Source organism: Nyctereutes procyonoides, unplaced genomic scaffold, assembly GCF_905146905.1.
Source record: "Nyctereutes procyonoides isolate TBG_1078 unplaced genomic scaffold, NYPRO_anot_genome, whole genome shotgun sequence".
NCBI classification, from domain to species: domain Eukaryota; kingdom Metazoa; phylum Chordata; class Mammalia; order Carnivora; family Canidae; genus Nyctereutes; species Nyctereutes procyonoides.
This window is the reverse complement of record NW_026575121.1, coordinates 34,055,395-34,080,738: the sequence shown is the minus strand read 5'-3', so window position 1 is coordinate 34,080,738 and position 25,344 is coordinate 34,055,395.

Here is a 25,344-nt window from a genome sequence, read left to right as displayed (position 1 = left end):
CAGTGTAGCTGTGATTTAGGGCATGGACTTTGGAGTGATACTATCTAAGGATGAATTGTAGCTTTGCTAAAACTTAAAACTTTTGTGATCTTAGAAAAGTTTTTAGTTCTTTGGTGTTTCAACTTCCTTCTCTATAACATGGGGATGGTGATAATTGTACCTACCTGAGCAGGTCTTTCTTGGGATGTAGAATATACTGAGTAAATATTAGATATTTTTATTACCTCTATTACATAATTCTTGGAGACTCAGATTTTTAAGTAACATGCCCCAAGTTACTCAGGTAGTAAACTGGCACAAACTAGGTTAAATGTATATGTTTTATTCTAGACTACAGAATTATAATCTTACTGTTTTACTGTCTTCCTACTGGCATAAAGGCTTGGAAGTACAATTATCAAACTGTGTTTCCTTTTGCAAAAAATACACTTTCTCATGTTGTTGATTTTTGTCAGATTTTTTGTCATAAAATTTATCACATATTTGAGATTTTAAGCAATACATTAACATTTTAGAAAGCTAAAATAAAATGTTAACTGGCATTTTCTCTATTGCTGCCACCCAGGAAATACATGTAAAATTAGCATTTTATTTAGAACCTATCCTGTCGGGGGATCCCTGGGCGGCGCAGCGGTTTGGCGCCCGCTTTTGGCCGGGGGCGCAATCCTGGAGACCAGGGATCGAATCCCACGTCGGGCTCTCTGCAAGGAGCCTGCTTCTCCCTCTGTCTGTGTCTCTGCCTCTCTGTCTCTCTCTCTGTGACTATCATAAATAAATAAATAAATAAATAAATAAATAAATAAATAAATAAATAAATAAATAAATAAATAAATCTTAAAAAAAAGAACCTATCCTGTCCATTAACCAGGTCCCCAAAAAAAACTTCTAAAAAATTTACAATCTCTATATTTAGATGTTCTCATTTTATAAATAAATGTTAACCTCAGCATATTTAGAATATAATGTGTCATTTTCATCTTGATTAAATATTGTATACCTATGACCAAAAAATAAGATTTTATAAATTATTTTATAATATTTAAATAAACAAATGACATTTTGAATTTTCAACCTCTTTCTTGATCATTTCTTTACTTTAAATCAATTCCTATTGTTTGAAGCCATAATGAGAAACAAGACTTATTTTATTCCTATAATCATCATGTTGGTATGAAACGTGTATATCTGTGTTGATCTTCATCAGAAGGCAGAGGTGAGAAGGCTAATGACATTTAATGATGCTGTGAGGATGATTTGTTGGAGAGATCTAAACCAGGAAGCCAGGGGAATGCATGCAGTTTTCTTATATTTGATAGTCCCATAGTGCTATGTACTTAAATGAGGACATAGGTAGTGCTATGGAGGGAGACCCTAGCCTTTCTGGCCACTGTGCCTTTTTTCTATCTAGAGGAAGTTGGTAGGGGACAGGGGAGTAGCTAAGCCCCCTGTAATAAAGGAATTGTTCCTTCTTGGAGAGTGACTGGTTTCAGAAATTAACATCAATATATATTTTCTTTTTTATGTCTAGAAAAGTAACTCGTGTATGTAGTTTAGGAAAACATAAGTGAAAGAGGTATTTAATGGATCAATTTTCTTAGTTGGAAACAGCAAAATTCACAACAGTTAAAGCAGACTTAACACTTATTTGAGGCAGATTCTGAGAGCCATGCAGCCAGGGAAATTATTCATATATCCTGCAGAGAAGAATCTCCAAAAAAAAAAAAAAAAAAAAAACCTCTAGCCAGAACTAGAGGGAAAAGAATCTTTGGATGAGGGACACTTCAGTGACTGAAGACACAAGACAAAAAGTGGAATACTTTACATTTGTTCACATTCTGTTCATTGATAAACACTTATTCCCGCATGACTTCAAAAAGGGCATGAAGAGATTCAAGCAGGGCAGGCGTGCCATTAATATGGGAAAGGCAGAAAGCAGATTTGATGAATACATAGAATTCTCCACTATAATTTTTGATTTTTCAAGTTGTTTTTCTTCCTGGTAATTAACTTTATATTTTAAATAGTACATTTATGTTCTTATTTCTTGATTTATCTGGTTTAGATAATATATAGTGCAATACTATAGTACATTCCTGTAGTAATAATGAAAATATCATAAATATTTAACACCCTCTATGATCTATTCTTCCTCTAATACTATATCATTGTATTTAATTTCATAAATAGATGTTTACATCACTGACTCATAAACACTACAAACACAGAGCCAATAGATACTTTTTTCATTGAAGGCTTGTTTTGAATTAATAATTTCCCCAGTTTTGGGTCACCTGGGTGGTTCAGTGGTGGAGTGTCTGCTTTGGCTCACATCATGATCCCAGGGTCCTGGGCTTGAGTCCTGCATTGAGCTCCCCACAGGGAGCTTGCTTCTGCCTATATCTCTGATTCTCTCTTTGTGTCTTTCATGAATAAAAAAGTAAAATCTTTAAAAAATAATAATTTCCCCAGTTTTTAATTTCATCACTAGTATCATTGGGCATATACATACTTAATCTCTATCCAGGTGCCTCTTACTATTAATGATCATGTTTTCCCACTGTGTCAAGTCTACAATTTACCCTGATAGTTCAGTCTATTTGCTGAGATAAATACCTACTCTCCTTAGTGTACTTTCCAATTTTGTTTAGTTACTTGGTTTTCATGGGTCCCATTCTAGCTCTAAGGATTGAATGATGATTGAATATTGATTACTAGTCATGATAATTGCATTCTCTTTGCCAGTGGTTGTTTTTGATACACTCATGGTAAGCACTCTTGTAGAATATGGACAGATGGAGATGGTGCTAGGGAAAAGCTATGAAACAGTAGCTCACCCCTTTTTGGGTTTGGATAATGTCCTTTGAAGACAAGATGCTTGGATCTGCTAGAACTTCTCTGCTTACACGAAAACACCAAGACAACCATAGAGAAACTTTTCTGGATCCCTGAATTTGTGATCAGCTGAAATAAATATTTGTGAGATATTTTGGCTGCAGGCTCTTGTTCTGAGATGTAACAAAAGAATAGCCTCATATTATGCCTATGTTTTTTCTGTGGAGTTTTAAGTTTAACAATATCTATCCTAAAGGAGAAGGGATTTGCTTGATCTCATCAGCCTCTGTTTTCCATCATTTCTTGCCATTTTTGTGTTACTGTGTTATATGTATTTTACATTGATTTTTGTTTTTGATACTTGTTTATCTGGGGAGCAGTAAGATTTACTGTTACTTACTTAAACATGTCTTAAATCTTTTTTAAGTTTTTGTGAACTAATTCTACATATTAATGCATCACTTCTCTGAAAGTGTTTCCTGAGAAGTTCTTCTCTGATATATTACCTGTGGTTGTCTTAGGGTATGTGTAGTTTTTTTTTTATTTCCTGGAGTTTACATAATGTTTTAGTTGGCATTAAAATTATGTGTTCCAAGTTATATTCCTTCAACACCTTCACAGTTTTTTTCTTTCAATTTTTGAAAGACTGCATTTTCTTTGACGTTCTTAAATTATGTTTAATTGGCATAGGGGGCTTTATATATGAGTGGTTGGGTGTGCTTGTCATTGTCACTCTATGAAATGTTTCAAAATATTTTATTTTTAATAGGAAAATTCTCAATTATTAACTTAAGTTTAGCTAATATATTTGCATTTCTCTTTTGAGTCTCTAAATTTAAAAAAGGGATGTTTTGACTTTCAGTTTCTGGTCTGACATGTAAGGAGCTTAAAGTCCTCACACTCTATCAACACAAGAACAAAAGCTGAACAAAGTGAAAATCAACAATTCTGATACCTCACAGAATTAAGGTCACAGGAAAAACTGCTGCCTAAAAATAGAGAAAGAAGGCAAGTAGGAAAACTTAAATTTTAATTAACATATTGGTGGAGGCTCAGTGTAGACAAGCTTGAGAATTAAAAATTCTCTGGGTGAAGGGAGTGGCTAATCATAGAGAACCCTTTTCATGTATTACATCTAGGAAACCTATCAGCTTGTAAAAGTGAACAGTGGAGAAAAATCCCTTTCTTCTGGCAGGTGGAAGGAGGAAGTAGCCATTTAAAATATACTCAGAGCATTCTGTTCTTTTTAAATGGACCATCCCCAGGGAAAACTATTTTACCAGACCTAACCTACTGTGGTTTTAATAGCATAACTGATCTGGAGGTGAGACATATCTAACACTAGCTCTCTTTAGCCTTTACGTGTGGAAAGAGAAAATACCTATCCTCGTGTCCCTTTTGCTTTCTTACTACACTGAGGAAGGAAAAAAACAAACAAATTAAGAAACACTCATGAAGGTTGCAGTCCAGGCCCTTAGTACCACTAAAAGACTGTGACCTAAATATAGGACTATAAAACATACTCTGTTCTTCCAGATCTCACTACCGCATCAGTAGGGCTCTTGTCTGGTAATGGGCAAATGCAATACAAATGCATGTCTCAGATCTTATTTAAAAAGTTTCCTAGGGGAAACTCAAAGACAAAAGGACAGCCAAATCCAGGATAACAGATGACCATTTAGTCTCTGACACCTACAGTTAGAGGAAACAGTAAACACAGCCTAACTCCTAGCCAGATAAACATAAAATCTCACATTAAAGATCTGTTTACCTCCGACTGTCGACTATTTTACATTGTGTACAGCTTTCAACAAAAATCACAAGTCATACTAAAAGTTGACTTTTATCAATATGTGAAATTTAAGAAACAAAACAGGTGAACATATGGGAAGGAGGAAAAGGCAAAAAAAAAAAAGAGAGAGAGAGAGAGAGAGAAGGAAACAAACCATAAGAGACTCTTAAAGATAGAGAAAAAACTGAGGATTGATGGAGGGATGTGGATGGGGGATGAGCTGGATGGGTGATGAGTATTAAGAGGGCATTTGTGATGAGCACTGGGTGTTGGATGTAAGTGACTAATCACTGAATTTTACTTCAGAAACCAGTGTTACACTGTATGTTTACTAACTAAAATTTATATTAAAACAGAAACAAAACTCCAAATGCCAGAACTCAAAAATGCAGTAACAATGTTGAGCTGGTCTTATCTACTTGGAATAAATTCCACATAGTCATGGTGTATAATGTTCCTAAAATTTTGATGAGAATTTTTGTTTCTTTGTTCATAAGAGCTATTGATCTGTAATTTTCTTTTCTTGTAATGTACTTGTTTTGGTATTAGGATAACGCTGACTTCATAGTATGAGTTAGGCTAGGAGTCACGTTGTGTTTACTATTATTTCTAAATGTATGTATCAGAACAGAAATCCTTGGAATTCTTGTTTCAATCTCCCCCATTGTCTTGTGTTTCAGACTCTTTATTTAGGCAAGAACCTTTCAGGTCTTTCACCTGTTTACTGTGTTATTATATAGGACACTGACTGATGTGGGAAGGTTTGGTGGAGGGGGCAGGAAGTATTCTATAATTCTATGACTAGATTTCAGTATTTGAGTGATTCTGTGCCACTGGGCTGTGTGACCTCCATGAGTGCCTCTCTCAGCTACCCTGCCCCTCCCCCACTTTTATGTGAGAAAGGGAAACTAGTTAAGGGCTAGAGGTAGATATTCCTCTACCACCAGGTAAGTTAAGCACTGGTAAAATCCAAGGAGGTTAGGCTCTAGTAAAATAGTTTCACTGTAGAGCAAGCCTTCGTTAAGGAGAACAGCATCCTATAGGCTTATTTTAAAATTCTTACTTTTCCTTTCCTTCTATCAGAAGCAGGAGGGAATTTTTCTCAAGTATTTACCCTAAGACCCTGATGGGGCTCTTGGAGAGAAAACTCACAATGTTAAGGGGGACCTCTCCAAGGCTGGAACCAAGGAGTCTTTTATCTTTTAATCTCTTCCCTCATCGGTTAGTCAATCACTCATTGCTGACTCCTGGGGTAGCAGCTTTAGTTCCCAGGTACTTGTGATTGTCTATATTTAGCTATGTTTCTAGCTTCTGGTGTGGTGGTTTGACCCATAACCTCAATTATCTGACAGATCTAAAAAGAGTTGTTGATTTTTAGTTTATTCACCTTGTTATTATCATGATGATGGAAATAATAGTTTCCAAGCTCTTTACACGCCATCCTGGAAACCAAAGTCCATTATTGCTTTTATTTATGGTTGAATTTCTTGAAGCTCACTGTATTTCCACGTGGGTGCAGTATTCCCTTAGAGTTATTAACCAATGGGATTAATGAATTCTATTCAGGAGAGATATTTAGATTCCACCATGCATGACTACAAATGTGTTTAGATGGAGATAAAGAGAGCCCCCTGAAAATAGGGAAATTGATACTAAAGTTTTACAGTTGATGAGGCACATTTGATTCATAACCTGCTGTTCAAGAATTATTTATTTCAGTTTTAATAATCTAGTCTTGATAAAGAAGATGGGTAAGAGAAAGAAGAAATGAGCTAATCAATATTCTTTATGTGGTCATATTTTCCCTTTCCTTATAAGATCTTAGACCTTTTTAAATGTAATTTAGTCAAATTTGCTCCATTTTTTTTTATGTTTTGAAATAATGACTTTGAGGGCCATTGTCCAAGAAAAGGGCACACCTAACAATATCTTCTCTACCCCTAATTGCCATCCTTTAAAACTCCATCCCTTCTTTAAAACCATACCCCCTGTAGTTTCACTAACATTTTTATGGTCTAGGTCTTTTCTTTGGAGTGTATATTTGCAGGTTGGATCTATTAATTCATTTCTTGATTTTCTGACATCATGTGAATTAAGATTTGAAAGGGGGATTGGCAATGCATGATAATTTGCCACTCTTCAAGTCTTAGAACTGTCATCATGAGATTTTCCCCCCTTCTTTAGTTAGAAATATTTTCTAGGTCCCATCACATTTTATATTAAGATCTAAATCCTTATGCTTTAGAGCATATTTTTCAGAAATTTCCTGAGAAACTGTGAATGAGAGAGGTATTTTTCTAAATTATTGTAAAACTGACCCAGCAACTGCACTACTGGGTATTTACCCCAAAGATACAGATGCAGTGAAACACCAGGACACCTGCACCCCAATGTTTATAGCAGCAATGTCCACAATAGCCAAATTGTGAAAGAAGCCTTGATGTCCATTGACAGATGAATGGATCAAGAAGTTGTGTATCTGGAATATATATATTTATATATATATGAATATATATCTGGAATATCTATAATCTATCTATAATCTATCTATCTATCATCTATCTATGTAATGGAATATTACTCAGCCATTAGAAATGACAAATAGCCACCATTTGCTTCAACATAGATGGAACTGGAAGGTATTATGCTGAGTGAAGTAAGTCAGAGAAGGACAATCATTATATGGTTTCACTCATATGGGAAATATAAGAAATAGTGAAAGGGATTATAGGGGAAATGAGAGAAAACCAGTGGGAAAAATTAGAGAGGGTGACAAAACATGAGAGACTTCTAACTATGGGAAATGAACAAGGGGTAATGGAGGGGGAGGCAGGTTGGGGGTTGGAGTGACTGGGTGATGGGCACTGAGGAAGGCACTTGACGGGATGAGCACTGGGTGTTATATGTTGGCAAATTGAACTTCAATAAAAAGAATATTACAACACTGAAAATGTATTTTTTCTGTCCTCAAACTTATTATTTTTGTGTTTTCTCACAGAATTTTGAAAGCAGAGAATTATTTTTTAAACAATTTTTTAAATTCTTTTATTTATTTATTTATTTATTTATTTATTTATTTGAGAGAGAGAGAGAGAGGGAGGCAGAGACACAGAAGAAGGGAGAAGCAGGCTCCATGCCTGGAACCTGATGTGGGACTCGATCCCGGGACTCCAGGATCGCGCCCTGTGCCAAAGGCAGGCGTCAAACCGCTGAGCCACCCAGGGATCCCCCAGAGAATTATTTTTTTGTCATATTTTTTGAGAAATGCTATTTTCAGGATGCCTGGGTGGCTCAGTGGTTGAGCATCTGCCTTTGGCTTGGGGCATGATCCTGAGGTCCTGGAATCGAGTCCCGCATCAGGCTTCCCACATGGACCCTGCTTCTCCCTCCGCGTATGTCTCTGCCTCTCTCTCTCTGTGTCTCTCATGAGTAAATAAATAAAATCTTTAAGAAAAGAAAAGAAATGCTATTTTCCTCTTTGCTTATTTTATGTGACCAAGTAAAATATAATTTCTGCATGTTTAATTTTTTCTACCTATACACTTTTAATGGCAAATCTTTATTTCCAGTGTTCCAGAATTTGATGAAACATATTTCATGGGTCTCTTTATATTTTAGTTGACATTATTATGTAAGCACTTTCAATCTAGAGACTTGAGGTCTTCAGTTCTAGGAACTTCTCTTGCCGTTATTTTCTTTCATATTTTTTTAAATATCTGATATGTATATCTTCCTCTTCAAAAAATACTCTTATTTCTAATTTATGCCAGATTTTTTGGCTATGATTTATTTTCATGAAGACTTTGCTTAACTTTTCCCTAAGTAATATCTATTATATTTATTTTTAACTCCAAAGATCTATTATTTTCCTTTTATTAATCTTGATCCTATATAATGGTTGCAGTATGTCTCATATCACAGTCCATTAATAGAGCTCTTTAAAACTTTTCTTCTCCTATTTTTTGTCTGGGAAATTTATAAGATAATGATTACTGGAACAAATAATAATACTTTTCTACTATTTGGTCTCAAGGCCATAACTGATATTTATGAAGTTCTTTATCATCGATTCTAGTCTCTTCATCTTCAGCTATAACCTCTGCTGGAATAGGTGGCTCACTTAGTAAGGTGACCTAAATCTTTGTCCCTAAGAGCCTCATACATCATACTTGACTCAAGCTCTGATGCTATATTTGTCAGTTTACCATAAACATTAGAATGCAGAGTTAAAGACACACTAAGTGGATCTCCTGGGTGCTGTATATTTTCCCTGATCCCATTGTGTCACAGCAAGCCTATCTTATCCCAATGATTAGAATTCATTCTCCTTCAAAGGTAGATGACTTCTCTTCTGACTGCTAGTATCTTGGCATAAGAAGATTGAAATGAATGGGCATGGAATAGTCTCAATTTGAGGACTAATGGGACTCTTGCTAGAGTACCTAGTAGAAAAATCTATCTTCTACAAACCAGAATCTCTGAACCTATAGGGTCCAGAATTGCAGGTATTTGAAAGTATAAATTTGCTAAGTGGATCACGGAGCATTGCTGTTAGTACAAATCACAAGTTGAGTTTTTCTGTGGAAATTGACTCTGAGTTGGGCATTTACATGCATGAACCTTAATGGGACATGCTCTTGTCATCAGGGACTGTAGAAAACTTAAGGCAATAGGATTCAGCTGAGGGAGAATTAGTACTTGATACAGTCATAATAAATGTTTTAGTTAATGCCACTGGGATTTCAAAAGTTGTCTGAGTTAAATGGTGAACTGTAGTGGACTATGTCATATGTTGTCTAGATTTACCCTGTAGAACTCAAGCTTTAGTTTCCCAGGTAATTGGGCTGTTAGCAGCCAACAGTCGGCTAAATCCTTCTCCCCCTTGTCTCAGCTAAAAAAAAAAAAAAAAAAGTCTCACCTCAAGAAATGTCACTTCCCTCTTTCTGTGAAAGTCCCCATCTAAACACTGGCTAATGATTAAGTATGAAGATCCGAGATCCAGAATCACTAGAGAATTTGCTCAGGCTTTTGTTGTAACCGAACTAGATTTCAGCTCTTCCTTCTGTTCAATTCTGCTTCCTTCTTATTCCTCAGGTATTAATCCTGAGATCATTGATCAGTTCATGTCAATCTGCATGTCAGATTTAGTTTCCTAAGAAATGTCTTGTACTGCTAATATTTCCTTGGTACAACTCTCCCCACTTTTTTTTAATTAAAGTATACTTGACACAATGTTATATTAGTGTCAGGTGTACAGTATAATGATTGGACGAGTCTATAGGCTATATTTACCACAAGTGTAGCTACCAGCTGTCACCATACAATACCATAGGCTATATTCCCTATACAGCACCTTTTATTCCTATAACATATGCATTCCATAACTGGAAGCCTGGATCTTCCACTCCCCTTCACCCCTTTTGACCATTCCCCCACTTCTCTCCCCTCTGGCAACCATCAGTTTGCACAATTTCTCTGTCACAATTTCCTGTCCTGAAGCAGGTGGATCTGAATGTGAAAGCAGCCTTTGACAATGATGATGATTGTTTTTTTTTTTTTCCTGAGGCCTTTGAGTTTTTCTTGAAACTGCAAGGCCCCCACTAACTCTCTCTAGGTAGATAAGTCCCTATTCCCATTCTGCACATTGGATGGGAAAATAAGAGCAGTACGTTTCTATAGCAGACTTTACTTTGTTCTCTTATTGTTGACTTAACTTTTTATCCTGCCTTCTGTTGTTTCCAGATCCCATTGAGTCTCCTGGGGGGGAAAAAGTTTCCAGAGTAAATCTCTGATTTATTTACAGAGTAAATACTCTGATTTAGCAGATGTTTTGCTTTCTAGCATTTTCTGCTTGGAGATAGGTAAAGGTTATCACATTTCCTATAGGTAGATTTTCTTTTTTAAAAAATTTTATTTATTTATTCATGAGAGACAGAGAGAGAGAGAGGCAGAGACACAAGCAGAGGGAGAAGCATGCCCCATGCAGGGAGCCCGACGTGGGACTCCATTCCGGGGTCTCCAGGATCAGGCCCTGGGTTGAAGGCGGCGCTAAACCACTGAGCCACCCGGGCTTCCCCTATAGACAGATTTTAAAACAATTTTACTTACATCTTGCTCTGTATATGATGCAGTCTCTTTGTAGTTCAACAGAGCTAAAATGGTTCTCTTCTTTATTTGTTTCCTCTCTGACACCTGAAATCCTCTACTGTCTATTCAGATAAAACTATAATATAAATTCCAAATAAAAATACATTCTATAAATGCCATATATTCTAAGCTAAAATAATTCTAATCAGTTTTACTATGCAGCAAATAATCCATGGAGTAATATAATGTATGTGGAAATAAATTTGAATGTAGGATGTGGATTTTTTTTAATAATAAATTTATTTTTTATTGGTGTTCAATTTGCCAACATACAGAATAACACCCAGTGCTAATCCCGTCAAGTGCCCCCCTCAGTGCCCATCACCCATTCACCCCCACTAGGATGTGGATTTTAACAAAGGTTTTGGAAATTATAAGAACTAGGCAGGACCCAAAGGCAGCCAAAATTCTTTATGGACAAGAGTTGTAGTAATTATTTTACCAAACATCAAAGTAAGGATAGCATATAATAATTAAAATAAAATAAAATTCTAAGTAGTTTGATACCTTGGAGACTTTGCTGTTATGTCAGCTATCTTTATGGTTTAAAAAGGAGTTTCAAAATCTGCACTGACTCTTCTTAGATATTTGAGATTCCTTTTAGGACTGTGATTCTGGGAAACTTTTGTATAATTTCTCCAAACAGTAACTAACGGAAAATATATATAGCCAATTTTAAGTATTTAATGAGGTTGTTTATATCCGGCCATAGAAGCTTAATTTCAGTTTTACAAAGAGATCTTCTTATATCAAGTTTAAAGACCAGACTAAAGATAGTACTTTTTTGTTACTGTGATCTTGAGTTTTGCATAGAAAATATGTTTATATTTTTGTGAGATAATATTTACAATCTACATTTATAATAATCCCAAAGTTTCAATTTGGTGCTAACAGTTTTTCCAGCAGAGGTTTCTGATATCCAGAAAACATTTACTCTTGAAGCACTTATGGGTATACTCACTTTAGATAGGATTTTTCTAAGTGTAATCCTTTCCTAGAAGTTTATTTCTTAAAAGGAATTCTGTGGGGGAGGGGAGGAGGGATTTGATCCTTTTAAATAACATTTGAGAGGCACCTGAGTGGCTCAGTGGTTAAGTGTCTGCCTTTGGCTCAGGGAGTGATCCCCAGGTTCTGGGATCGAGTCCCACATCGGGCTCCCTGCAGGGATACTGCTTCTCCCTCTGCCTATGTTTCTGACATTCTCTCTGTGTCTCTTATGAATAAATAAATAAAATCTTTAGAAAAATTGAATATGAGAGGGTATGACAAATAGTCATAAAATCTGATTTCCATTAGATATCCACAGTGACTTACAAAGGAGAAATATGACCATTTAACAGGCAGAAAAAAGGCTGAACCAGTTGACTAGATTATTTTTAGATTTAATGTTGACTAGTCATTTTGCGAACTACCTCAATTATCAAGGAAACTTTTAAAAAGTAAGCTTTTTCTTAGAAACTGATTTATTAGTTTTGAAAACATAATGTGGAGGATATACTTATTGTGCTTTAGGTAGATATAAATGTTTTACTTTTTCTGTTATTTGACTCCCTTTATCATAAGTCCTGCTTATCCAATATTTGAAGGGACTGACAAGAATATAAACTATCACATTTCTCTAAAATCTTTGAACTTTCAAAGTTGAGGAATGCACTTTTTTATTGAAGTAAAATTTCAAATATAAATGTTCCAAAGGCTCAAAATTATAAAGTGAGAAAACTATGCTAAAGCTATTTCTTTAAAGTTTTTCATTCTTTAGTCATAGCTGAATGTCTTAAACCTTGAGTTTCTGGCCCTCACGTTCATTTTAAAGTATTTTTTCCTAACGATTTATCTGAAGTCCTCTTCACTTGAAGTCAAAGTGATTTTAGTCTACATTTTACAGTTTTATGAGTTGCTTTCAAAAATAAGGTTTTGTTTTTAAACTAAATCTACTCTCAGCTTGATCCTTCTTCAGTAGTGAAGTATTGCATTCTAACTCTTCATTCTGTCTTTAAGGAAAATCAACTACATAATTTACTTCCTAGGAAATAACTAACGATGCTAAAAATCCTTTGAAAACTGAGGAACTTTTGTTAGTTTATTGTTTTTTATAATATATAATATCAAAGTTTATTTGCAAATGCCTATGCTTTAACATATTTATTCACTTATTTAACAACAGAGTAGCAAATATAAAGTCAAGAATTAGATCCATCGTGTATATTTAACAAAAGACAACCTTCTCTTCTTGTCCAGTATAAAAATATATGTGTCCAGTATAAAATATATGTGTGTATATATTCAAATATTTAAGTTGGTAATTATTCAGGAAATACAAAAAAAACACACACATGCTTAAATAATTTCACATTATTGGCAAAACAGAGTTATCACCATATCCCACCCATCCTATTAACGTTCTGTATTTGATCTTAGCCAAAAGGCTGAGAAGTGATTTGTCCTATTAACATTATGGAGTAAGGAACCTCCATGGCAAATATTTGGCCAGCTGAATTAGGATATTTGAAAAAAAAAGCCTTAAGAATTACTGATAAAATCAACAGATGTTTTTAAGTGATAGGAAAACTAATTACAGATTGATCAGCTCCAGTACTATTAAGAGGACAATGTTTTCACCTCAGAGTTGTAGTCCGAAACTGAGTTGGGATATTTTCTCTTCCTTTATTTCTATCCTTGAGGACAGAATATGAAGAACCAGAATCAACTTCCACATTAAAAAAATACTAACTCTAAGGATATGTAATTTTTGAATTTCCTTCTTTTTGAAGGAAAAAAGAAGGGATGTGAAAGCTAGAAGAATAAGAGAAAGACAACGAGATGGGAGATAGTTGGGTGGAAGAGAAGGATAAGAATAGAGACTCTCCACAAATGGGAATGGGATTAATAAAGATTATGGAACTGTTTCCTTTGCTGTGCAGAAGCTTTTTAGTTTAATGCAGTACCACTTGTATATTTTTACCTTTAGTTTACTGTTTTTGCTATCACATCCATTGAATCATCCTCATGTCATGAAGTTTTCCTCTCTAGATTGTTTTCTCCAGGATTTTTGTTGTTGTTTTGTTTCATTTTGTTTTGTTTTTATAGTTCCAGGTCTTATGTTCAAGTCTGTGATCCATTTTGAGTTTATTTTTGTATGTGTGGTAAGGTATGAATCCAATTTCATCCTTTTGCATTTCAAAATCCATTTTTCAATATCATTTCTCAAAGAGACTATTCTTCCGCTGTTGTATATTCTTGGCATCTTTATCAAAGAACAGTTGTCTGTATTTGTGTGGTTTTTTTCTGGGCCTTCCATTTCATTGGTCTATATGTCTCTATGTTGTGCGATACTACTGATTATTATAGCTGTGTAATATATTTTGAAATCAGAAAGTGTAATGTCTTCAGTTTTGTTCTTTCTCAAGATTATTCTGGCTCTTTTGGATCTTTTGTTGTTCCATGTGAATTTTAAGATTAATTTTCTTCTATTTTTGTTAAAAGAAATAATTTTTGAAATTTTGATGGGAATAGCCTGGAATCTGTACATCACTTTGAATAGTATGGACATTTTAACAATATTAAGTCTTCCAATATGTGAACATGACATGTCTTTGCATTTATTTGTCTTTGATTTTTTTCAGCAGTGTTTTCAGTGTACAAACTTTAACCTCCCTAGTTAGGTTTATTATCAATTATTTTAATCTTGCTGATGCTATTGTAAATAGGATTTTCTTAAATTTCTTTTTTCAGATAGTATGTATTCAGGCATAGAAATCCAACTGATTTTTGCATGTTGATTTTTGTGTCCTGCTACTGTGCTGAATTTATTAGTTATAAAAGTTTTTTTTTCTTTTAGAATCTTTAGAGTCTTCTGTATATAAGATCATCAGCAAATAGACACAATGTTACTTCTTCCTTTCTATTTGGCTGTATTTTATTTCTTGCCTAATTGCTTTAGCTGTGATTCCTACTACTTTGTTGAATAGAAGTGGTGATAATGGTCATCCTTGCTATATCCCTGATACTAAAGGAAAAGCTTTCAGCTTTCACCACTGAGTATGATCTCATCATATATGGCCTTTATTATGTTGAATACATTCCTTCTATACCTCATTTGTTGAGCATTTTTATTATGCATATGTTGAACTCTGTTTACATCCTAGGAATAAGTTTACTTGATCATGGTGTATGTTCCTTGTAATGTGCTATGGAATGTGGTGTTCCACAATTCTTTTGAGGATTTTTGCATCTTTGTTCATCAAAGATATTAGCCTATAATTTCTTGTGTCCTTATCTGGCTTTGATATGGGGATAATGCTGGCTGACCTTGTAAAATGAATCTGGGAGTGTTCCCTTCTTGACTTTTTGGAAGAGTTTGAGGAGAACAGTAAAAACAAAACAAATAGTTCAATTTTAAAAATGCAAAAGACTTGGGGTGCTTGAGTGGCTCAGTCTATTAAGTGTCTGCCCTCACCTCAGGTCATGATCCCACGGTCCTGGGTTTGAGTCCCACATTGGGCTTCCTGCTCAGCAGGGAGTCTGATTCTCTCTCTCCCTCTGCCCCTTCCCACACTTGTGCTCTCTCTCACTTGCTTTTTCTCTCATAAATAGATAGATAGATAGATAGATAGATAGATAGATAGATAAATACAATCTTTTAAAAATGTAAAAGACATGGATATATATTTAATCAAGGGAGATATAAGAAAAGATGCTAATCATCAGATAAATACAAATGAAAGTGAGATACCACCTCAAACCAGTTAAAATACCTATTAAAAAATTGATAAGTCCTGGTTAGGATATGAAGAGATTTGAACCATTGTATACTGCTCATAGGACTGTAAAATGGTACAGCCAAGATGGAAAATAGTACAGAGTTCCCAAAAAAATAAAACATTGAACTGCCGTATGATCCAACAATCCCACTGCTGGATATATATCCCAAAGAATTTAAATCTGAATTTTGAATAGATATCTGTACTCCAATGTTTATTGCAGCATTATTTATAGTAGTCAGGATAACAATCCAAATGTCCTCCACAGATGTGTGGATAAAGAAAACATGGCATATACATACTATAAAACAATACTCAACTTTTAAAAAGAAAATCCTTTCCAAATCCTATCATTTGGGACATCATGAATGGACCTAGAAGACATTATGCTAAGTGAAGTAAGTCATAGAAGTGAAGTAAGCCATAGATAGACATGTACTGCATGATTTTACTTATTTGGAGTACATAAAATAATCAAACTCTTTTGAGAACCACAGACAGAATGGTGATTGGCAGGGGATGAGAGGAAGGAGTTATGGGAAGATGTTTGTCAATGGGTATAAAGTTGCAGTTATAAAGAGAAGAAGTTCTGGAGATTTGCTATATAACATAGAGTCTGTATATAACAAATATGATAGTATACACTTGCAAACTTGCTAAGAATGTAGATTTCATTCACAGCATTCTCAAAGCATGCCATACACAAAGGAAACACAAGAAATATTTTGAAGGTGATGGATGTCTTTGTTACCTTGTGTGTGGTGATGGTATGATAGGTGTATGCAATGTCCAAACTTAACAACATATACACATTAAATATTTGCAACTTTTTGTATATTAGATATCCCTCAAAGTTTAAAACAAAGACTGTGGGAAAAGTAAAGGATTCATTTATACTATTTCCTGGACTTTTTATGTATGATGATTATCTAAAAATAAGTTGATATGTCTAGTAATGAGGGATCCTTACCAATATTAAAAAATTCAGATTATAGCTAGGAAGTTACAAATTGGACACATAATATTTAGCCCTTTCTCCAGTTGATGAACAATTTTTTTCTTTTCTTTTTTTAAAAAAATATTTTATTTATTCACGAGAGACACAAAGAAAGAGGCAGAGACATAGGTAGAGGGAAAAGCAGGCTTCACATGGGGAGCCCAATGCAGGACTCCATTCTGGGACTCTAGGATCATGCCCTGAGGTGAAGGCAGATGCTCAACCACTGAGCCACCCAAGCATCCCATATTTATCAATTTTCTAATAGAATCCTAAAAGTGCTCCAAAAATCTTAATGTCTTTAAAGTACTTTATCTAAACTTTCCTTTGTGTTAAATATTTTGTAAGTTGTTCTGATCTTTAAGTGATTCAGCTAATGGCTGAAAGTTAGATATAGGGTTTCCACTGCTTTGTCATTTGTGAGTTCTGCTGGCCTGACATTCACCCTCTATAGCTAGATTGTGCTTCCAGAGAATGACTTCTGCAATCTTTATCCTTGCTCTGATAGAGCAGGCATGTAAATCAAGTCTTTCTGTCTGTTTCCCTTTTACATTGTGCTTTTAATTCATTGTGATAGATTTTGTCTTTCAAGTCATGCCAGACCTACTAGGATTGATGTGCTTTTCATCTGTCACTCTCTTCACACTGTTTGATTAAATTGGTTCTACTGCTTTCAGGGAGACAGGCTAAAAAGCCTAAGTGGCTATTTCTAACTCAGTCATGTAATTCAATTTTTTTTACTATCCAATTCTAGTCATTAGCTTGGGTTGGGATACAAAAGAATTACTATAATCTGTAAATTTGTCCTCTAACACACTTTGCAGACAAGAATTCTAAATAAAATATAATAATTTATATTCACAGTAGTTTTATACAGATTATGAAAAATACATTTTTGAGATTATATTTTTAATTTAATTATGTAACTTCTGAATACCAGTTATCTTATTAAAAATGAAATAAATGTAAACATGCTTCAACAAGAAGTAAAAAAGGAGTCATTATTTCATGATTCTTTTTCCCCTAATATATAACTGAAAAGTTTATTGACTTGATGTAAGAATTATGATATTAATGCCATGGCTCTAAGTTAAGCTTTAAAAGTTATTCTAGGAGGGGCACCTGGGTGGCTCTTCAGTTAAGCATCTGACTCTTGGTTTCACCTCAGGTCATGATCTGGGTGGTAGGATTGATCCCTGCGTTGGGCTCCACAACCTGCGGGGAGTCTGCTTGAGATTCTTTCTCTCCCTCTCCTTCTGCCCCTCCCCCTGCTTGTACTCTGTCTCTGTCTCTTTCTCTCTCTCTAAAATAAATAAAATCTTTAAAAATCCAGAATTTCTGGTTCTGGTATTTAGAGCTAAAGCCAAACTCTGCTTTCTGTGCTTCACTAACTAATCTATAAAATGAGAGAACTGAATTGAAAAAACTTTAAGATTATTTTTAGCTTTTCAAATTCTGTATTCAGTTTGTGTGTGTGTGTGTGTGTGTGTGTGTGTGTGTGTGTGTATTTCTACATATCTTCTCTGGATAGGAAATTCAATGAAGATGAAATTTGTAGTTACTGTCATGAAATACTCTACTTCAGATTTATAACGTGATTTTATTTTAATTTTTATTTTTTAAAAGATTTTATTTATTTATTCATGAGAGACAGAGACAGAGAGAGAGAGAGAGAGAGAGAGGCAGAGACATAGGCAGAGGGAGAAGCAGGCTCCATGCAGGGAGCATGATGTGGGACTCGAACCTGGAATTGTGAGATCACATCCTGAGCCAAAGGCAGATGCTCAACCACTGAGCCACCCAGGCGCCCTGATTTTATTTTTAAATGTTTACATATATTTGCATTTTGAAACTCTAATCCTTATTCAGATATCTTGAAATTTTGACAAAACTGAGTTCAAATCCTGGTTCTATTCTTAATTGTTATGTGATCTTTAAACATTTTCCGTCCATGTGAATGTGTATGCACACCTGTGTGTATACTTGTTTATATATATTTTTCTTAATCTACATGTGAGAATAGTGATCATTCTTACTTTATAGAACTAATACATTTGGGATAGTATGTGGAACACACTAAATGTCCAGTTGATTGAACCTACATTTAAAATCATGAAGTTTGATAATATGTCATCTATAATTGACTTTCTAATACTCCACATTCTCTAGAAACTTAATGCTTATACTGTTCTTTTCTTTATTTACAATACCTGATTCATGTAGTTTAATTTTTTCCTTACTGATAAAACAGTATATCACTAGTAATGACCATGGAGGTTTCTGGGAAGACGAAGATACTACATACCTCATTACTGTCAGGTTAAATTATTTGTACTATATGTAATATATTGGTTTCAAGTATAAAGAAAGGAACTTTCTGGAGATCATTTGGTGTATTTACTATGTGATTCATTTTCTATTGGGCATAGTTTCTGATTTCTACTTTAAAAAATGTAAAGCATAAGAGACACAGTTTCATTTATCTAATGACATCAATAAAGGCAAAGTTGCTGGATTATTAGTATCCACTTGCAATTTCAGATTTTGTGTGTGTGTGTGTGTGTGTGTGCAGAAGACCCACGTACATATCAAGCGAATCAGATAATTGATCACATTCATAGAAACTTGCATTTTTTGCGTACTTGTCTTAAGTCCTTAGGGCTTAGTGATGAGAAACTGGATTCTTAAGGGATTTAGAACAAATAAATCAGCCAGAATATGCATAGAAATATATCCAGTGATGTGCTAGTAGTGTTTAACCACTGACTCCCTGGGAAAAAAATAACTCAATGTGACATAAGCATATGAATCTACTCTGAATTTTACTGATCTATAGGATATAAACACCAGTTTTACAAAGCTACAAAAAATAATATTTTTTATTATAAAAACATGTTGCCATCAATTCTCATAAATTACTTTTATTGATCTTACCTAACTCTTGTATCGGTAGCCAAACTATGGTTTGAAATTATGCACTACACCTAAGTGTAATCTGTATAGTTTTTATGGCTCCAGATGATTGCTTTACCTTAGCAAATATATTTTCAAAATTGGATATTAAGCATTTTTCACATTAAAACTTATTTATGTGGTAATTAAATACAAAATAAAGACAAGAAAGTGACCTTGTTTTTTTATTTCAAGTGAAAAATAATGTATGAAATGTTTTGAAAATTTTTTCTAAATTATGACAGATTTAAAATAATTTAAATATCTCAGTATAGTTATGACCATCAAGCAATAAGGCATGAATTAGAGAAGGAGCATATGAATGTGAATTTAAATTTGAAACAAGAGGCAGTTGTCCCTAGGAAAAATTATCCTCCTTATATTGTATAGTTATTATCTTTACTTTATCTGGATGTATACTGTTTCTTCATAGTTTTCCTCTGAATACTTTGAGTTTAAAGTTCATTACTAACTGGATAGATGATTATTAAAACTCTTGAAATGTCTTTGGAAATTTATTGAATGGGAAATAAAATGAAGTGGATAAATAGAAGAATAATCCATTTAAGACCACCACCACTCAGCTATCATGAAGGGATAATTTCCGTATGTGGCTCATCAACTTAAGAAAAATACTTTTCCACTCTGACATTCTGGAATGTATAAAAAACTTGCTCATCAGGTAGTATTTGTTGTGAATTTCATCTAATATCTAAGATACTAGACATCTTTTCTGACAAAAGTACTTTAAGAACAATTTTTCTGCCTAAGAAACTAAAAAAAAAAAGACATAAACAGCTAACCATAATTAAAGGGGAATTTTAATTTTAAAATTTTGGATTATTTTTTAAAGATTTTATTTATTTGAGAGCATGAGCAAGTGAGGGGATGGCAGAGGCAGAGAATCTGAAGAATACTCTACTCTGAGCAGGGAGCCCCAGGCAGAGCTCAATCTCATGACCCTGAGGTCAGGACCAGAGCTGAAATCAAGAGTCAGAGGCTCAACCAACTGTACCACCCAGGTGCCCCTAAAAGGCCATTTTTAAATTGTATTTTATAACCTTAATACATAAAGATTGATTTGAGAAATACTGTTACTATTTTACTGGCAATGTTCTTGGTTTTGTTCTTGGTTTGTCCTTCCTCAAACCTGAAAATATATTTTTGATTCACTTGGTCAAGATTATGGACATCTTTTTAAATTTAAGAATGTAAATATGTATTTTGTGTGGGAAATTGGATGTTTATAGTGACACGTATGTATAAAACTATATGAATTATAGTAAACATGATCTAAGATAATAACTATAAAAATATCCATATAAATAGCTGTGTACTTTTTTTTAAAGATTTTATTTATTCATGAGAGACACACACATACAGAGAGAGAGAGAGAGAGAGAGAGGCAGAGACAGAGGCAGAGGGAGAAGCAGGCTCCATGCAAAGAGCCCCACATAGGACTCGATCCCAGATCTCCAGGATCAGGCTCTGGGCTGAAGGTGGCACTAAACCGCTGAGCCACCTGTGCTGCCCTAAATAGCTGTGTATTAATGATTATGTTTTAGATGCATTTTTATATCTTGTTAATGTATTTTGTATTCCAAATGTAAATTCTTAATTATCACTATGCATTGAGAAGTTTTGTCAATTAAACAACAACAAAAAAAACATTTCAGTACAACAAATTGGTATTATAACTCTAGGGCATTGTAAGAATTTGTTACATAATTTAGTATAGTGTAGAAAACAGCAAGAAATAAAAATTATCAGTTACATAGCCATTATTAAATCAGTTTATGTGGGCTTTTAAAACCTTAAAATTCACATAAAGACTAAGATCTATAACTTGAAATAAGGAATCTGAAATAAAAATTTAAGTTGAGTAAATTTAACATGTTTATCCATTGAGATAAATGCATTGCTGAGGCCCTTGTCTGCTATTTTATGAGTGAGGCTTTTGAAATATTTATATAACAAATTATGAGTGGAATTTCATAAAGAAAGGCCATGCAAACAACCATAATTCCAATATTATGGATTTCTACAGTTTGGTAATACCCCCCCCCCGTTTTCTTATATTTATTAGGAATAAAACTCATTGTCAACTCTATTTAGAGATTATATTATATATTAAGTGAAAAGCCTTGAGGCATTGGGAAATGCAATGACATAGGCCAGGTGGCCTTTGCATATATGATATTATATATATAGATTAATGTAGAGATTAAATAAAATTTTGTATATATACAGTTATGGTTCAGAGTGTATACCAATACCACAAAGTCTCATGGATACAAGGTATTATAATGTTATTAATAAATTTTTTTTGGTAATACAGAAATGTGGTTCTGGCACAAGGATAAACACATAGACCAATGGAATAGAATCAGGCGTCTGAAAATAAACCCACACATATATTATCAGGTGATTTTCTACAAGGGTGCCAGGATTGTTTAATGTCAATAGAATATGCTTTTTGACAAATGGTGCTAGGACAACTGGATAGCCACATAAAAGAATGAAGGTGGATCTTACCTAATACCATATACAAAATTTAACTCAAAATGGATCAAAGGCCTAAATGTAGAGTTAAAATTACAGACTCTTAGAAGTAAACATGAGTACGTCTTCATTAAGAAGTAAAGGCAGGATGGGAAGTTCATTAAAAATATCAATTTCAGGGCAGCTGGGGTGGCTCAGTGGTTTAGCGCCACCCTCAGCCCAGGGCCTCATCCTGGAGACCGGGGATCGAGTCCCATGTCAAGCTCCCTGCGTGGAGCCTGCTTCTCCCTCTGCCTCTCTCTTTCTCTCTCTCTCTCTCGAATAAATAAATAAAATCTTTAAAAAAATATATCAATTTCAGAATAAGCATTCAGCCAATTGTTATGTCTGTAACCTTGAGCAAGCTTTTAAACCTAGAGAGGACTTGAGTTTCCACAAAGTTAAATTATAGATAATAGTTCCAATTCATAAATTATGTTGTAAACTAGTACTTGTTAAGCCCTGAGGGTCTGTCAAATAGTAAACATTCAATACTTGTTAGCTATTGGTAAATTATTTGACTAGAGGAGAACATCAAAGTTATTCTTTGGCCCTATATCTGTACATAAATGTCTGTACTTTCTTATAAAGAAATTACATAGTCATGTTATTTTCCAGAAGTTCTCTTCCCATTGACTGCAAAGAAAAAAGGAAAAACCACAGGCTAACTCTGGCTTTTTCTTGTTTCTCAGAGATCAGTTTCTAGTTTTGTCATATTTATTACTGTAGTAAAAGACCTATGAGATCTACTCTCAGCAATACTTAGGTATAGATCTAGCAAAATTTGTATAAGATCTATATGACATAACCACAAAAATCTGGTGAATTAAATCAAAGAACTAAATAAATGGAGAAATATTTCATGTTAATACATAGGAACACTCATATTATCAAGTCAGGTCTTCCCAACTTGATCTTTCGATTCAATGGAATCTCAGTCAAAATCCCCACAAATTATTTTTGTAGATATTGGCAAAGTGATCCAAAACCATAAGTAGAAGAGATAAAAACCCAGAGTAGACAACTAAAGTTTGAATAAGGACAACATTGGGGTTATTGTCCAATATACCCTGACTTCAAGATAGCAGATAAAGAAATGAATTGTCAAGAGGAAATCAACTATTAAAGCATGGACAGACATGGAGGGACCATAAATGCATATTACTAAGTGGAAGAAACCAATCTGAAAATTTTACATACTGTATACTTCCAAATACATTCTAGAAAAGCCAAAACTTTGGAGTCAATAAAAAATTAAGTGGTTCCAAGGAATTAGAGATTGAAGGATGAATGAATAGATGAAGCATAGGGGATTTTTATGACAGTGAAAATATTATGTGTAATGATATAATGGTGGAAACATATTGTTATACATTTCGCTAAAGCCATAGAATGTACAACACCAAGAATAAATTGTGATGTAAACTGTGGACTTTGGGTAATTATGAGATGTCAGTATGAGTTCATCAGTTGTAGCAAAAGCACCATTCTGATAGAGATAGAGTAGTGATAATATGTGAGGCTTACATGTATGGGAGCAGAGTGTGTATGGAAATCTCTATACCTTCCTGTCAATTTTGCTATGATTCTAAAACTCTAAAAACAGTCTTAAAATTTTCTCTCTTTAGAAATCTGAAGCTCTGTTTGGAATTTTTAAAGTTCACATTACTAAAAACATGTCAAATTTAATATGTCAACAAATAAAAGGAAATTTCTGAGTAGGTTCAGTTAAGATTGTAGCTAGGTATTTCAGTAAAAGCTTCATGAAAAGTGTAGCATTTAGATTGGCTCTTGAGTGATGGATAGTATTTTTATACTATAGAAGAGATGATATTTAAGTTGCCCAGTTGATAAGAACAGTATATTTAGAGGAGAAGCAAGTCATCTCTTGTCAGAAATAAAAGGCAACTTTGATATGCTGTGGTATGTGCCATGAGTGTGTATTGCTCTATGGTAGAGAAAAATAACATGGCTTATAATGCGATTACAGTTATGTAGTACACTATAAGAGCATTATAACAATACATGTGTAAGACAGTAAAAGGAACACTTCAAAAGTCTGTTGCATACCATTTCCTGTGTTCCATTATCTGAACCCTAATGATATAAATTGGAAATGGAAAAAATATGGCTTAAATTTACTGAAGTTTCATTGCATGAGTACACTCCATATCAGAAGACACAAATTTGGTTGTTTACAGACAAGTGGAAATGCAATGAATATGTGAAATATGTGTGAACCTTATGATGATGTCCTAGAGAACATGTTTCCCATTTTAAAGAAGCCATCTATAAAGCAGGTACAGTCCATTATTTGCAGGCAATTTTTACAGGTCTTCTATGTCACAGGAAAGTGGATGGATATTAAAATATTCATGTAAAACATTTCGATATTTACATTTATACAACCAGTTAAGTTTTTAAAATATGATGTGGAAAAATCTCGTTTATTAGATACATTTGTTCTCTGTGCTACTAATTGGCATCTTCAACCTAAGTACAAATAGGCTAGCTAATTCAATGCTATACTACCTCAAATATTCAGGTTTAAATAAATGATCACAAATATTACTTCTATTCATGTTGATCTTATGTGGCCATGGAATTCTTTGATTCAATTGCATGCTTAAATATTAGTGCTTATTTTCATGAGCCCTGGGTATTGTATATAAGTGATGAATCACTAAGTTCTCACCTGAAACTAATATGGCACTGTTTATTAACTGGGATTTAAAGAAAAATCTGAAAAAAATATTAGTGCCTCACTTTAGTGACACAACATACACACATGTAGTTACACATGTGCACACATGCACATTTACACATATATGAGAATATAGATATAAATCCTGTAAATATTTTTTGCAGGCCCTTTTTAAAAAAGATTTATTTATTTTAGAGAAAGAGAGAAAGCTCACAATTGGGAGAGGCAAAGGGAGAGGGACAGAGAATCTCAAGCAGACTTGTACCAAGCACAGAGCCCAGTGTGGGCTTGATCTCACAACCCAGATATTATGACCCGAGCCAAAATCAGGAGTCAGACACCCAACTGACTGCACTACCCAGGCACTCATTTTTGCAGGTGCTTTTAGGATTCCATTTCAAAATCATCTTTATCATTTATTACTTCAAAATCCACCTATACATTCACAATTTGTGTTGGCTATAGGGCACAGATTAACATTATCCTACACTCATTTATCTCTTTCTAGTATAATTTAAGATCTTAAATTTTCAAAGAACTATTTTTTTACTCTTATCATCTTTTCTTCTTATATAGATACATATGGATTTTACTCCCAAGAGCAATTAGTAATCAGAAA